Consider the following 15371-nt stretch of genomic DNA (forward strand, 5'->3'; position numbering starts at 1 on the left):
ATTTTTTTGAATTTTAATCATAATAAGTTTGAAGAAATATTTCACAAATATTCTTCATCGAAAAAACAGAAGCTAAAATGAAGAATTAAATTAAAATGTATTTATTATTCTTTACAATAAAAAATTTTTTTACTTGAACATTGATTTAAATTGTCAGGAAAGAAGAGGAAGGAATTTAAAAGGTAAAAAGGTATATGTGTTTAAAAATCCTAAAATCATTTTTAAAGTTGTATTTTTTCTCTAAAATTGTCTTTCTGAAAGTTATAAGAAGCAAAGTAAAAAAATTCATGAATCTATTTAAACAAGTGAAGACCAAGTCTTTAAAATATTTTCTTGGATTTTCAAATTCTATTTGAGTTTTGTCTCTCTTAGAATTAAAAATGTCGGGCAAAGCGAGACCAGCTTGCTAGTAAATAAATACAATTGAAAAAATAGAGGCAGCTCACTGGTAAGTGCTGCTGTTTGAGCTATTTTTAGAACAGGCCAGCGGGCTACTCATCTGGTCCTTACGGGCTACCTGGTGCCCGCGGGCACCGCGTTGGTGACCCGTGATATAAAGTAATACAAATTTAAAAAAAATGTTTTATGGCTTTTCTGTCAAAAACAACGTAGTTTTTTTTATAGTAAAACTGAAATATGCAGTATTTAGTCATTAGAGCCCTAAAAGATCAATAATGCAGGACACCATTGATTTTTACACGACCGTTCAAAAGTTTGGGGTCACATTGAAATGTCCTTATTTTGTAAGGAAAAGCACTGTACTTTTCAATGAAGATAACTTTAAACTAGTCTTAACTTTAAAGAAATACACTCTATACATTGCTAATGTGCTAAATGACTATTCTAGCTGCAAATGTCTGGGTTTTGGTGCAATATCTACATAGGTGTATAGAGGCCCATTTCCAGAAACTATCACTCCAGTGTTCTAATGGTACAATGTTTTTGCTCATTGGCTCAGAAGGCTAATTGATGATTAGAAAACCCTTGTGCAATCATGTTCACACATCTGAAAACAGTTTAGCTCGTTAAAGAAGCTACAAAACTGACCTCCCTTTGAGCAGATTGAGTTTCTGGAGCATCACATTTGTGGGGTCAATTAAACGCTCAAAATGGCCAGAAAAAGAGAACTTTCATCTGAAACTCGACAGTCTATTCTTGTTCTTAGAAATGAAGGCTATTCCACAAAATTGTTTGGGTGACCCCAAACTTTTGAACGGTAGTGTAATTCTTTCATATTTTTGAGTAATCACAGTGAAAAGATGAATAAAAAAATCACTAAATATATTTGGGATCCAAAAGGTGCCCCACTCATAAAGTGATACATTTTTATTAGGTTTTTCTTTTACTTTCAACACTTAAGTTACGCAGGGCCGGCCCGTGGCATAGGCCGTATAGGCAAATGCTAAGGGTGCCGTCCATCAGGGGGCGCCACGCCAGTGCCACAAATGTTGGAGAAAAAAAAAAAGAAAAAAAAAGTTGGTACTATTATTTCTAAATACAACAAATAATCCCACGTTAATTAAAATGCAAAGTAAAGCCTATTTAATAGAAATATTATTTGTCACAGCATTGCGCCCCCTCCCCCCGCACGGTGCGCCCCCTCCCTTCCCATATCATGACTCTTTTTGGACGTCACCACATCAAAAAAATCAACACAAGATGTCAAAACGGCCAAAAATGTCAGGTGCCCAGGGAAGAAAAAAGAGAAAAGAAGAGGAGAAACGAGAAAAAGACAGACGTAGCAGGTAGGTAACGTTAGCCTACATGAAATTATTTGTCTGTGATAGTAACCTGGCTTTTTAGCATTAAGCTAATGTTACATGATTCGGCAATTGCTAATCAATAAATAGCTAGTTCTGTTTTAACGTCGGGTTAATATTGTGGAGGGGGCTAATTGTTATGGAAAATAATAATGTAACGTTAGGTAATTACAGTACTCCCACCTTACATTCCTCAGGGACATTTGTTTTAGATATTTTAAGCAGGTGTTTTTTGTTGACATTGTTATTGCCTTCTAGTTAGCTAATGTTTGCCCTGCAGGTAATAGTCACTTTTCCACCCCTTTATATATTAGGTATAGTTGTAAGCCTAGTTGTTAAAGTGCACATCATTAATGTTAATTAAGCAATATCACATGAGAGGGAATGCTGTTTTTTAATTTGAGCACTGCTGTGATTCGGTTAAAGATAATCATAACATAACATTCTCATATAATATGTTAATTTGCTTTCTTTAAGTAAAAAAAAAGGTCAAAGACAAAGCTATTCGGTTTCTTGTGAGTATATACACTTCACTGCCGATGTGGGGGGGGGGGGGGGGGCCACCTAAAATCTTGCCTAGGGCGCCAGATTGGTTAGGGCCAGGCCTGAAGTTACGAGATCAACTTCAGATATATCTGTCCATTTTATGCTGGAACTATTATTTTGTTTGTTTTATGCGCTTTTGTCAAAGAAAACTTTGATGTTTTTATATGGCTATTACACAATATATGCAATATTTACCACATAAAACATTTTAAAGTGAAAAATTTAAAGTAATTGGAGCCCTGAAAATAATTCATTATAAGATGGATTTTTTGTCTTTTTTTTTTTTTTTTTTTTTTGAGCAATGGCAAAAAAAGAAAAATGAAGAAAGACAAAAGAAAAAGAAAAAAAGCCTGCATGGCAGCTTTTGTGTCAACATTGCAACTTTTTCTCGTTGGATTTCACCTCATTCCACTTTTTTTAATGTTCTTTTTTATTTTTACAATAGTATTTCCAGAATGTGTGGCGGGCCGGTAAACAATTAGCCGCGGGCCGCACTTTGGACACCCCTGGTTTAGGCTGAAGTTGAACACTTATTGCATCTAACCCTATAAACAATGTCAATTACAAGATGAGCTTCCAAAAAATATGAGATGTGTGTGTGTGACAATCATTGGTACTTTAACTTGAACTTGAACTTAATTATAACTGCAAAAAGTGAAATCTAAATAAGATGAAATATCTCAAATAAGGGTGATATTAGCTTATTTTCTGTTTGATAAGATAATAAGCAGATTTGATGTTAGAGTGTTTTACTTGTTTTAAGTGTTTTGGTCCTAAATGATCTCAGTAAGATATTACAGCTTGTTGCTGAGATTTGATGAGCTATATTGAGTAAAACATGCTTGAAACTAGAATATCAACTGTTGCAAAGCTGTGTCGTCAACACTCGCAAGTAGAAAACTACTTTTTCAAAGTAAGAATGTCTTATTTCAAGCATGAAATAATAAAAAATCATGACTTTGACACAATTGTGTCTCATAATTAAAACAGATGACAGCCAAATGGACTTTGCTGTTTTATTTTCAATGAAACAATAGAAAATACGTACTCATATAGTAGTACAGTTGTTATTAGGAAGAATATACTTATTTTAAGGTATTTTTGGGTTCATTGAGGTTAGCTAATTTTACTTGTTTTGGAAAGTCTTGACATGCCAAATGTTCTTGTTCTATTGGCAGATAATTTTGCTTAGTTCAAATAAAATACCCCTCGTTTTTGTATTTTTTTTCCTTGTTTTTGAACACTGACTTTTTGCAGTGCAGTGGCTTACACTTGCATCGCATCTCATAAGCTTGACAACATTTTCCACAAAGATAATAAAATTGCTGTATTTAAAAAAAAAAAAGTTTTATATATAAAATACCGTATTTCCTTGATTTGCCGCCGGGAATATAGTATTCGCCTGCCTAGAATTACAGCAGGGTCAAACTCGTTTCGCAAAATAATTAGCGCATGCTTGGCACTTCCACCGGGTCATTAAATGACTCCCGCCTCCTGGTGGTAGAGGGCGCTAGTGATCCTTCTTGCGACTACCAGTACTGCAGAAGACCGGTGCTGCAGAAGAAGACAACAAGCAGCAAGCGTGAGCAGCGATCGTTTGCTTGCACTTTTACCATGGAGGATTACATATCTAAAACAAAACAGTTTTCTAAACTGGACTTTCAATCGAAGCAGGAGGTAATAATTAAAGGAATATCTCCAGAGACTTTTAAAACTGAAGAAAGATAAGGAAGACTGCCTTTGATCAGAAGCAGCTGTACATGGACATCATTTATAAGTAAAGGTAAGAGCATAATAAAGTTTTTTTTATTAAATGTGCTTTTCATGATAAGGTAAGCGCCGGAGTGAGAAGAGGTTTTAAATTAATTAGCGCCCCGGCGGCTATTCAAGGAAATACGGTAGATATTTTTAATAGTTTTTAGATTAGAGTGTCAACTCATCTAAACTATAATTTTTGTTCCAAAGTGTTGCATTTTGATCTGACTCACGGTCAACAGAGATGCTCCCGAATGCAGCGCCGTCTTGTTTTGTGTCATCTCAGAGCTTATTGGTTGCTAAACAATCCTTCTATCCAGCAGCTGATGGTAATCAAGACCTAAACAAGATTTGCAGCATGCACAAAAGACGTAATGCTCCACTTTAGCTGGATTAGGCTGCAGTGTAAACGTGTTTGATCCGGACACCAGATTGTTGCTGTAATTAGAAGATGGACAAACAGGGTCCGTGTTTGTGTCTTACTGGTGAATTTATAGCTGGTGGAGGTTAAACCTGCTCTGATCCCTTTGCCTGGTTGGGACTCCATAATGCTGGCTGCAAACAAGATGGACAGAAATCCCTCAGGAAAAGCTTACACAGCCTAAATTAGTGGTTTAGATGACTCCTTTAAAGTCTTAATTCTTTGGGTTGCTTAACTCCAAAGTCCTTTATTAGGGGGTTTGTTCCAATGTTTGTATTTGCGTGTCTTCTGGATGACAATTACAACAGCTAACCTCAATGCTAGCATTGTCATGGTAATTGTATTGGAATGTCAACGTTAAGCCTACAACTAATAACGTAATGTGCATTTTATTGCTAATAAGTAATGTACATGCCATGCTAATTACGTGATGCAAACATTACTGCTAATAAAGTAATGTCAACATTTTTGCTAATAACGTCACGTAAATGTTACTGCTAATAACGTAATGTATATAGCTGTTAATAACGTAATGTAAAAGTTACTGCTAATCACATAAAGATACTGCTAATAAAGTAATGTATTTTGTACTGCTAATCACATAATGTAAAGATACTGCTAATAACGTAATGTAAATGTTACTGCTAATAACGTAATGTAAATTTTACTGCTAATAATGTAATGTATTTGGTACTGCTAATCACATAATGTAAAGATACTTCTAATAACGTAATGTAAATTTTACTGCTAATAATGTCATGTATTTGGTACTGCTAATCACATAAAGTAAAGATACTGCTAATAACGTCATGTAAATGTTACTGCTAATAATGTCATGTAAATGTTACTGCTAATAACGTCATGTAAATGTTACTGCTAATAACGTGATGTAAATGTTACTGCTAATAGCATAATGTAAATGTTACTGCTAATAACGTAATGTAAATGTTACTGCTAATAACGTCATGTTTTTGGTACTGCTAATCACATAAAGTAGAGATACTGCTAATATCGTAATGTAAATGTTACAGCTAATAACGTAATGTAAATGTTACTGCTAATAACGTCATGTATTTCTACTGCTAATCACATAAAGATACTGCTAATAACGTAATGTAAATGTTACTGCTAATAACGTGATGTAAATGTTACTGCTAATAACGTCATGTAAATGTTAATGCTAATAACGTCATGTATTTGGTACTGCTAATCACATAAAGTAGAGATACTGCTAATATCGTAATGTAAATGTTACAGCTAATAACGTAATGTAAATGTTACTGCTAATAACGTCATGTATTTCTACTGCTAATCACATAAAGATACTGCTAATAACGTAATGTAAATGTTACTGCTAATAACATGATGTAAATGTTACTGCTAATAACGTAATGTAAATGTTACTGCTAATAACGTCATGTATTTGGTACTGCTAATCACATAAAGTAAAGATACTGCTAATAACGTAATGTAAATGTTACTGCTAATAACGTGATGTAAATGCTACTGCTAATAACGTAATGTAAATGTTACTGCTAATAACGTAATGTAAATGTTACTGCTAATAACGTCATGTAAATGTTAATGCTAATAACGTCATGTATTTGGTACTGCTAATCACATAAAGTAGAGATACTGCTAATATCGTAATGTAAATGTTACAGCTAATAACGTAATGTAAATGTTACTGCTAATAACGTCATGTATTTCTACTGCTAATCACATAAAGATACTGCTAATAACATAATGTAAATGTTACTGCTAATAACATGATGTAAATGTTACTGCTAATAACGTAATGTAAATGTTACTGCTAATAACGTCATGTATTTCTACTGCTAATCACATAAAGATACTGCTAATAACGTAATGTAAATGTTACTGCTAATAACGTAATGTAAATGTTACTGCTAATAACGTCATGTATTTGGTACTGCTAATCACATAAAGTAAAGATACTGCTAGTACGTGAGAGATTCCTGGGATAAATGGAGAATCATGTGCCTCTCAGTCCCTTCCATCGAGGACGTGGAAGACATCTACCTATTTGGAACCGTGATCGCGGGGCACCTGCTGATTGTGCTGGGCATTGCTCTGGTGTATCGTCAAATTCGTAAGACGATGGCAGCCACTCACGGAGCCCAAAGGCTGTTCGTCGCAATGGAAGGATTGGGCCGGGCTGTGGGATCAAAGTCTGGGGCGATTTCTGAACTGAATCGCAAGATGGATCACATCATGGAAAAGCTGGTTGAAAGGGAAAAATTGGATATGAGGGCCGGCATGGAATAGAACAGACTAGCCATTGTAATGTCTGTTCGCGGAAAAACAAAATCCTAATCTATGATCTGACTGCCTCGAATGGCCTTCATGCAACAACAGGAGCAGGCTGTTCTAAAAACATCCCCCCTGAGGACTCCTCAAGGATGGACGCTTTTGACCTCCCTCCCTCCTCAACGACACCTGGAGTCGAACTTTTGCTTGCATGCAGAACGGCCCCAGACCTATGGACACTACATCAACACACCCAAGACAATGAGTATATACAAACACACACCCCCACCCACCCACCCCACGCCTTCACCACCGCTTGATTCCCCTTCGGGGTGATGGACAGCTGGCAGCGCTTTATAGCAGCAGTCGACCTCCAGGGTCCCAGCTCCGCCTTTTCGCCCTGCATAGGAGAGTTTTAACTTGCACTTACAGATGTAGCGACCAACTGTAGTTACTGACAGTGGGTTTCTGAAGTGTTCCTGAGCCCATGTGGTGATATCCTTTACACACTGATGTCGCTTGTTGATGCACTACAGCCTGAGGGATGGAAGGTCACGGGCTTAGCTGCTTACGTGCAGTGATTTCTCCAGATTCTCTGAACCCTTTGATGATATTACGGAGCGTAGATGGTGAAATCCCTAAATTCCTTGCAATAGCTGCTTGAGAAAGGTTTTTCTTAAACTGTTCAACAATTTGCTCAGGCATTTGTTGACAAAGTGGTGACCCTCGCCCCACCCTTGTTTGTGAATGACTGAGCATTTCATGGAATCTACTTTTATACCCAATCATGGCACCCACCTGTTCCCAATTAGCCTGTTCCCCTGTGGGATGTTCCAAATAAGTGTTTGATGAGCATTCCTCAACTTTATCAGTATTTATTGCCACCTTTCCCAACTTCTTTGTCACGTGTTGCTGCCATCAAATTCTAAAGTTAATGATTATTTGCAAAAAAACTAATGTTTATGAGTTTGAACATCAAATATGTTGACTTTGTAGCATATTCAACTGAATATGGCAGGGGTGGGCAATAAATTTTTACCGGGGGCCGCATGAGCAACCCGAGCACTGCTGGAGGGCCACATCGACAATATTTCAATTAAATTTTGCTCAATATTATTTTTGATATATACCGTAAGATAAATAATAATAATAATAATAATAGTAATACTTCAACATAGTGTGTGTAACAGCATTCCATGACTAATATAAATAAATTAACATTAATAATAAATTACAATAAAATAAGCACACGTATGACTGAGGAGTCATAGTGTAACTTTGTGTGGTGTTTGAGTTGTCCGACTTTTTGTGTGGCCATAAACGCACCAGTGGTTTAGTGCTATGCGTGTTGGTGACAGATGACAAGTTGGTTTTGGCCTGGTTTGTACGGCAGAAAATGACTAGTTTTTCGAGATAGAAGTGTTTTACTCATGTTTTTGGTGTGGTTATGTCCGAATATAAACAGTTTTGCTCAATAAAGTGATCGATATAATTCCTGTCCTCGAAGCATCTCGATAGACGTTACAATAATTGAACGGTGTTGACGAACACCGTTAGGGCCGCTTGTTGTCACGGTCACTCAAAGTTGCATTGCAAAATTACATAGAATAAATGTGTTTATTTTGTTTAGAATTCAGATGGGATTTGATTTGGTGCGCGGCATATATTTGCTGCGCGCAGCGGACGCTTGAGCAGTGCGCAATTGCGCAGGCGCGCACCTTAGAGGGAACGTTGCTTGGCAGTCCATGTCTTGTTGAAAACACGCCACTCCTCATCAACTTTTCTCTTTTTAGCGTCTCGGGTGTAAACCGTGCATCACTTGTCGCTGCATGTGCACCTTCACTCGCAGGTTACACACGGACATACGCCCATAATTAATACTTTTCAAAATAAAAGCAGCACAGTTGTATTGCGCGCACGACATAGATGTTTTTTCAACTTTATTTTGTAATTTGTGATTGCAGCTGTTCACATTCACTGTCCACACGGAAGTAATACAAATAACGATTTTCAAAACAAAAGCAGCACCGTTGTATTGCACACTCGACATAGATAGTTTTTAAAATTTATTTTGTAATTTATAATTGGCCTCACGCGGGCCGGACAGGGACGCACAAAGGGCCGGATGCGGCCCGCGGGCCGCAGAATGCCCAGGTCTGGAATATGGGTTGAAAATGATTTGCAAATCATTGTATTCCGTTTATATTTACATCTAACACCATTTCCCAACTCATATGGAAACGGGGTTTGTACTCGTGCAATGACAATAAAGTCCTATTGACATCTCGCAGGGCGTTGCCATCTGATGTTGTTATCGGCGGGTGGTCCATGTGTAGGTTATAGGTGATTATAGGTTATATAATCAGGTGTAGAAAACATTCCTCAAAGTGCAGACCCCGGCTGTAAGCGGCTGGTGAGCGCAAACTGTCAGATTAGGAGGTCTGAGTCGATGATCCGGCCAATTTAGCCGGATTTCTGGCAAATTACCACCAAGCAAGTTTGGGTCAACACATGGGGGCACCCCAGTGAGAGCAACGGCCAATCTAGACATGGCGATGATTAAAAACAAAGACTTGTAGGTGGAATTAAGGATCGCGGGGTCCCCAGCGTGCGGCCTGAGATGCAAGGGGTGGGGTCTCTCCGTTCTTTTCCCAGTGAAAAAGGAAGCTAAGCGTTTAGGTGTCTTAACCGTGGCCTAAAGCGCTAACAAGGGATTAGTGAGGTAAACGTCCAAAGAGGTTGAGCGCTTAGAAGCAGCACTACTGCTGCCTCACCAGAGTAATTACACATCACTCGCGAGGTGCGGCGAGCCAAGCAGTTGGACGGGAGATCACGGCGCTGTCAGGGCGGGGACGGCTTACTGCTGCAGATAAGGCCCGCTAATGGAGATGAAACCAATCGGTATTTAAAAGGTCTTTTTTAGTTAAGGCAGTTAGTTAGCCTGCAAGCGACTTGCTGGGCTGCAGACCTTTTGTTTGTTTGCATCATTTATTTCTCTCTTTGTTTTCCGACAAAACTGCTCACTGAGACTTCGAAGGTAAGTCGGCTGAAACTTTCATACCGCTTTTTTTGCAATGGAAAAACAGTTTTGATGTAGTTTGATCAAAAACGAAATGCCGTGCTAATTTACAGACGCATCGACAACAATTCACTTGAAGTTTGTCATTTATTATAGGCCAATTAGTTTACATCAGGTTTTGTTGACCCACGGTTCAGTTTATTTGGTTCAGGGGTCACCAACGCGGTGCCCGCGGGCACCAGGTAGCCCGTAAGGACCAGATGAGTAGCCCGCTGGCCTGTTCTAAAAATAGCTCAAATAGCAGCACTTACCAGTGAGCTGCCTCTATTTTTTAAATTGTATTTATTTACTAGCAAGCTGGTCTCGCTTTGCCCGACATTTTTAATTCTAAGAGAGACAAAACTCAAATAGAATTTGAAAATCCAAGAAAATATTTTAAAGACTTGGTCTTCACTTGTTTAAATAAATTCATTAATTTTTTTATATTGCTTCTTATAACTTTCAGAAAGACAATTTTAGAGAAAAAATACAACCTTAAAATGATTTTAGGATTTTTAAACACATTTACCTTTTTACCTTTTAAATTCCTTCCTCTTCTTTCCTGACAATTTAAATCAATGTTCAAGTAAATTTATTTTTTTATTGTAAAGAATAATAAATACATTTTAATTTAATTCTTCATTTTAGCTTCTGTTTTTTTCAACGAAGAATATTTGTGAAATATTTCTTCAAACTTATTATGATTAAAATTCAAAAAAATTATTCTGGCAAATCTAGAAAATCTGTAGAATCAAATTTAAATCTTATTTCAAAGTATTTTGAATTTCTTTTAAAATTTTTGTCCCGGAAAATCTAGAAGAAATAATGATTTGTCTTTGTTAGAAATATAGCTTGGTCCAATTTGTTATATATTCTAACAAAGTGCAGATTGGATTTTAACATATTTAAAACATGTCATCAAAATTCTAAAATTAATCTTAATCAGGAAAAATTACTAATGATGTTCCATAAATTCTTTTTTTAAGTTTTTCTCTTCTTTTTTTCGGTTGAATTTTGAAGAGTCGAAATTGAAGATAAACTATGTTTCAAAATTTAATTGTCATTTTTTTCGTGTTTTCTCCTCTTTTAAACCGTTCAATTAAGTGTAAATATCATTAATTATTAATAATAACATAGAGTTAAAGGTAAATTGAGCAAATTGGCTATTTCTGGCAATTTATTGAAGTGTGTATCAAACTGGTAGCCCTTCGCATTAATCAGTACCCAAGAAGTAGCTCTTGCTTTCAAAAAGGTTGGTGACCCCTGATTTAGTTTATTATTTCTTCGGGTCAGTGGTCAACAAAATAAACAAACAGTTGTACTTTCATGAATTGAAAATGTTGCAGACCGAAAGGGTTTCTAAACCTTGTTGGAGGTACCGAACCCCACCGGTTTCATATGCGCATTCACCCCCCCCCCCCCCACATCGGCAGTGAAGTGTATATACCAGGGGTCACCAACCTTTTTGAAAGCAAGAGCTACTTCTTGGGTACTGATTAATGCAAAGGGCTACCAGTTTGATACACACTTCAATAAATTGCCACAAATAGCCAATTTGCTCAATTTACCTTTAACTCTATGTTATTATTAATAATTAATGATATTTACACTTAATTGAATGGTTTAAAAGAGGAGAAAACACGAAAAAAATGGCAATTAAATTTTGAAACATAGTTTATCTTCAATTTCGACTCTTCAAAATTAAACCGAAAAAAAGAAGAGAAAAACTTAAAAAAAGAATTTATGGAACATCATTAGTAATTTTTCCTGATTAAGATTAATTTTAGAATTTTGATGACATGTTTTAAATAGGTTAAAATCCAATCTACACTTTGTTAGAATATATAACAAATTGGACCAAGCTATATTTCTAACAAAGAAAGCAAATTAACATATTATATGACAATGTTATGTTATGATTATCTTTAACCGAATCACAGCAGTGCTCAAATTAAAAAACAGCATTCCCTCTCATGTGATATTGCTTAATTAACATTAATGAAGTGCACTTTAACAACTAGGCTTACAACTATACCTAATATATAAAGGGGTGGAAAAGTGACTATTACCTGCAGGGCAAACATTATCTAACCAGAAGGCAATAACAATGTAAACAAAAAACACCTGCTTAAAAGATCTAATACAAATGTCCCTGAGGAATGTAAGGTGGGAGTACTGTAATTACCTAACGTTACATTATTATTTTCCATAACAATTTAGCCCCCTCCACAATATTAACCCGACGTTAAAACAGAACTAGCTATTTATTGATTAGCAATTGCCGAATCATGTAACATTAGCTTAATGCTAAAAAGCCAGGTTACTATCACATTCTGTAACAGACAAATAATTTCATGTAGGCTAACGTTACCTCCCTGCTACCTCTGTCTTTTTCTCGTTTCTCCTCTTCTTTTCTCTTTTTTCTTCCCTGGGCACCTGACAGTTTTGGCAGTTTAGACATCTTGTGTTGATTTTTTGATGTGGTGACGTCCAAAAAGAGTCATGATACGGGAAGGGAGGGGGCACACCGTGCGATGGAGGGGGCGTAATGTTGTAACAAATAATATTTCTATTAAATAGGCTTTACTTTGCATTTTAATTAACGTGGGATTATTTTTTGTATTTAGAAATAATAGTACCAACTTTTTATTTTTTTTCTCCAACATTTGTGGCACTGGCGTGGCGCCCCCTGATGGACGGCGCCCTTAGCATTTGCCTATACGGCCTATGCCACGGGCCGGCCCTGCACCGAACCCTTCTTTAGTGAAAAATAAAATGTTGGTTTTATTTCAAATTCAAGACAAAGTTATATATTTTTGGTAACACTTTAGTATGGGGAACGTATTCTATGTAACAAAGACTTAATTTAGAGTTATTTGGTTAGGGTTAGGGCAGTGGTTCTTAACCTGGGTTCGATGGAACCCTAGGGGTTCGGTGAGTCGGGCTCAGGGGTTCGGCGGAGGTCGAGACACACCCGACTCATCGTGTAAATACAAACTTCTCCCTATCGGCGTATTACGGATACGACAACAGCAGAAGTCAGACTGATTTGCACGTGTGTAATTTGTTGTGAGTTTATGCACTGTGTTGGTTTTGTTGTTTGAACAAGGTGATGTTCATGCACGCTTCATTTTGTGCACCACTAATAAAACATGGTAACACTTTAGTATGGGGAACATATTCACCATTAATTAGTTGCTTATTAACATGCAAATTAGTCACATATTGGCTCTTAACTAGTCATTATTAAGTACTTATTAATGCTTTAAACGGCATGGCCTTATTATAACCCTAACCCTCTAACCCTAACCCTAACCAAATAACTCTGAATTAAGTCTTTGTTCCTTAGAATATGTTCCCCTAGTGTCCAAAAAACTCTAAATTAAGTCTTCGTTACTTAGAATATGTTCCCCTAGTGTCCAAATAACTCTAAATTAAGTCTTTGTTACTTAGAATATGTTCCCCTAGTGTCCAAAAAAACTCTAAATTAAGTCTTTGTTACTTAGAATATGTTCCCCTAGTGTCCAAATAACTCTAAATTAAGTCTTTGTTACTTAGAATATGTTCCCCTAGTGTCCAAATAACTCTAAATTAAGTCTTTATTACTTAGAATATGTTCCCTATAGTGTCCAAATAACTCTAAATTAAGTCTTTGTTACTTAGAATATGTTCCCCTAGTGTCCAAATAACTCTAAATCAAGTCTTTATTACTTAGAATATGTTCCCCTAGTGTCCAAATAACTCTAATTTAAGTCTTTGTTACTTAGAATATGTTACCCTAGTGTCCAAAAAACTCTAATTTAAGTCTTTGTTACTTAGAATATGTTCCCCTAGTGTCCAAAAAACTCTAAATTAAGTCTTTGTTCCTTAGAATATGTTCCCCTAGTGTCCAAATAACTCTAAATTAAGTCTTTGTTACTTAGAATATGTTCCCCTAGTGTCCAAATAACTCTAAATTAAGTCTTTGTTACTTAGAATATGTTCCCCTAGTGTCCAAATAACTCTAAATTAAGTCTTTATTACTTAGAATATGTTCCCTATAGTGTCCAAATAACTCTAAATTAAGTCTTTATTACTTAGAATATGTTCCCCTAGTGTCCAAATAACTCTAAATTAAGTCTTTATTACTTAGAATATGTTCCCCTAGTGTCCAAATAACTCTAATTTAAGTCTTTGTTACTTAGAATATGTTACCCTAGTGTCCAAAAAACTCAGAATTAAGTCTTTGTTACTTAGAATATATTCCCCTATTGTCCAAATAACTCTAAATTAAGTCTTTAGTACTTAGAATATGTTCCCCTAGTGTCCAAATAACTCTAATTTAAGTCTTTGTTACTTAGAATATGTTCCCCTAGTGTCCAAAAAACTCTAAATTAAGTCTTTGTTACTTAGAATATGTTCCCCTAGTGTCCAAATAACTCTAAATTAAGTCTTTGTTACTTAGAATATGTTCCCCTAGTGTCCAAATAACTCTAAATTAAGTCTTTGTTACTTAGAATATGTTCCCCTAGTGTCCAAATAACTCTAATTTAAGTCTTTGTTACTTAGAATATGTTCCCCTAGTGTCCAAAAAACTCTAAATTAAGTCTTTGTTACTTAGAATATGTTCCTCTAGTGTCCAAATAACTCTAAATTAAGTCTTTGTTACTTAGAATATGTTCCCCTAGTGTCCAAATAACTCTAAATTAAGTCTTTTTTACTTAAAATATGTTACCCTAGTGTCCAAATAACTCTAATCGCTAAATCCCATGAAATCTTATACGTCTAGTCTCTTACGTGAATGAGATCAATAATATTATTTGATATTTTACGCTAATGTGTTAATCATTTCACACATGAGTCGCTCCTGAGTATAAGTCGCAACCCCCGGCCAAACTATGAAAAAAACTGTGACTTATAGTCTGAAAAATAGGGTATATACTATATACAAACACTTCCATTATTATTTATATCCCACATTTAGTTTGTAATTAACATTGATCATAGTATTAACTACTGTGTTGATTCAAGAGTGATATATTTTTCCAAGACATTGGTCTTAAAGTGTTTTTTAAGTTTCAGTTATTTCCAGTTCGGTTTCAGTTTGTACAATGTAATGCATCACATATTTCCAGTTGTTTCATTACGGCACGTCCGAAAAGGAGTAGGAAGAAGCAGAGCTTATTTAATACTACCCCTTTTTTTAATACCATAGCAATTGTATCCCATTTCCTTGTTCTCTGTAACATAACAGGGAACAAATAAATAATAAACAAATAACATGCCATAGTAAGTAAACAAATATATAAATACATAAATAATCTTTGTCTCAATAAAAAAAACTAAAATTTGAGGTATGTTGTCGAAATGAAAGTAAAAAGGTAAGAATAAAGAGCTGAGATGAGGAAAATGTGGACAGTTTGATACTAAAACATATTACGCTTTGACACCTATAACACATAGCTGACACTAAGTTTTGCCTTTGAATATAATATTTTTTTATTTATTTAAAAGAATATTGACTTATACTTAACAAGTAAGAAAATATATATATATTTATATATATATATATATATATATA

The 15371-nt window shown here is 35.7% G+C and overlaps 1 protein-coding gene across 3 annotated transcripts in view; it reads left to right on the forward strand.

Annotated features, from left to right (window-relative positions):
• The window catches only part of samd7 (sterile alpha motif domain containing 7), a 51418-nt gene that overhangs the window by 6882 nt on the left and 29165 nt on the right, over positions 1–15371 (forward strand). For 2 of the 3 annotated variants that reach the window (XM_062023806.1, XM_062023808.1), the window contains exon 1: positions 9628–9790. The exons of the other annotated variant lie outside the window; for it this stretch is intronic. The gene's annotated coding sequence lies outside the window, so the exon portion shown is untranslated. Of the gene's footprint in view, positions 1–9627; positions 9791–15371 lie in introns of those variants that run through there. 3 annotated transcript variants of the gene reach the window in all.

Source organism: Entelurus aequoreus, linkage group LG16, assembly GCF_033978785.1.
Source record: "Entelurus aequoreus isolate RoL-2023_Sb linkage group LG16, RoL_Eaeq_v1.1, whole genome shotgun sequence".
NCBI lineage: Eukaryota > Metazoa > Chordata > Actinopteri > Syngnathiformes > Syngnathidae > Entelurus > Entelurus aequoreus.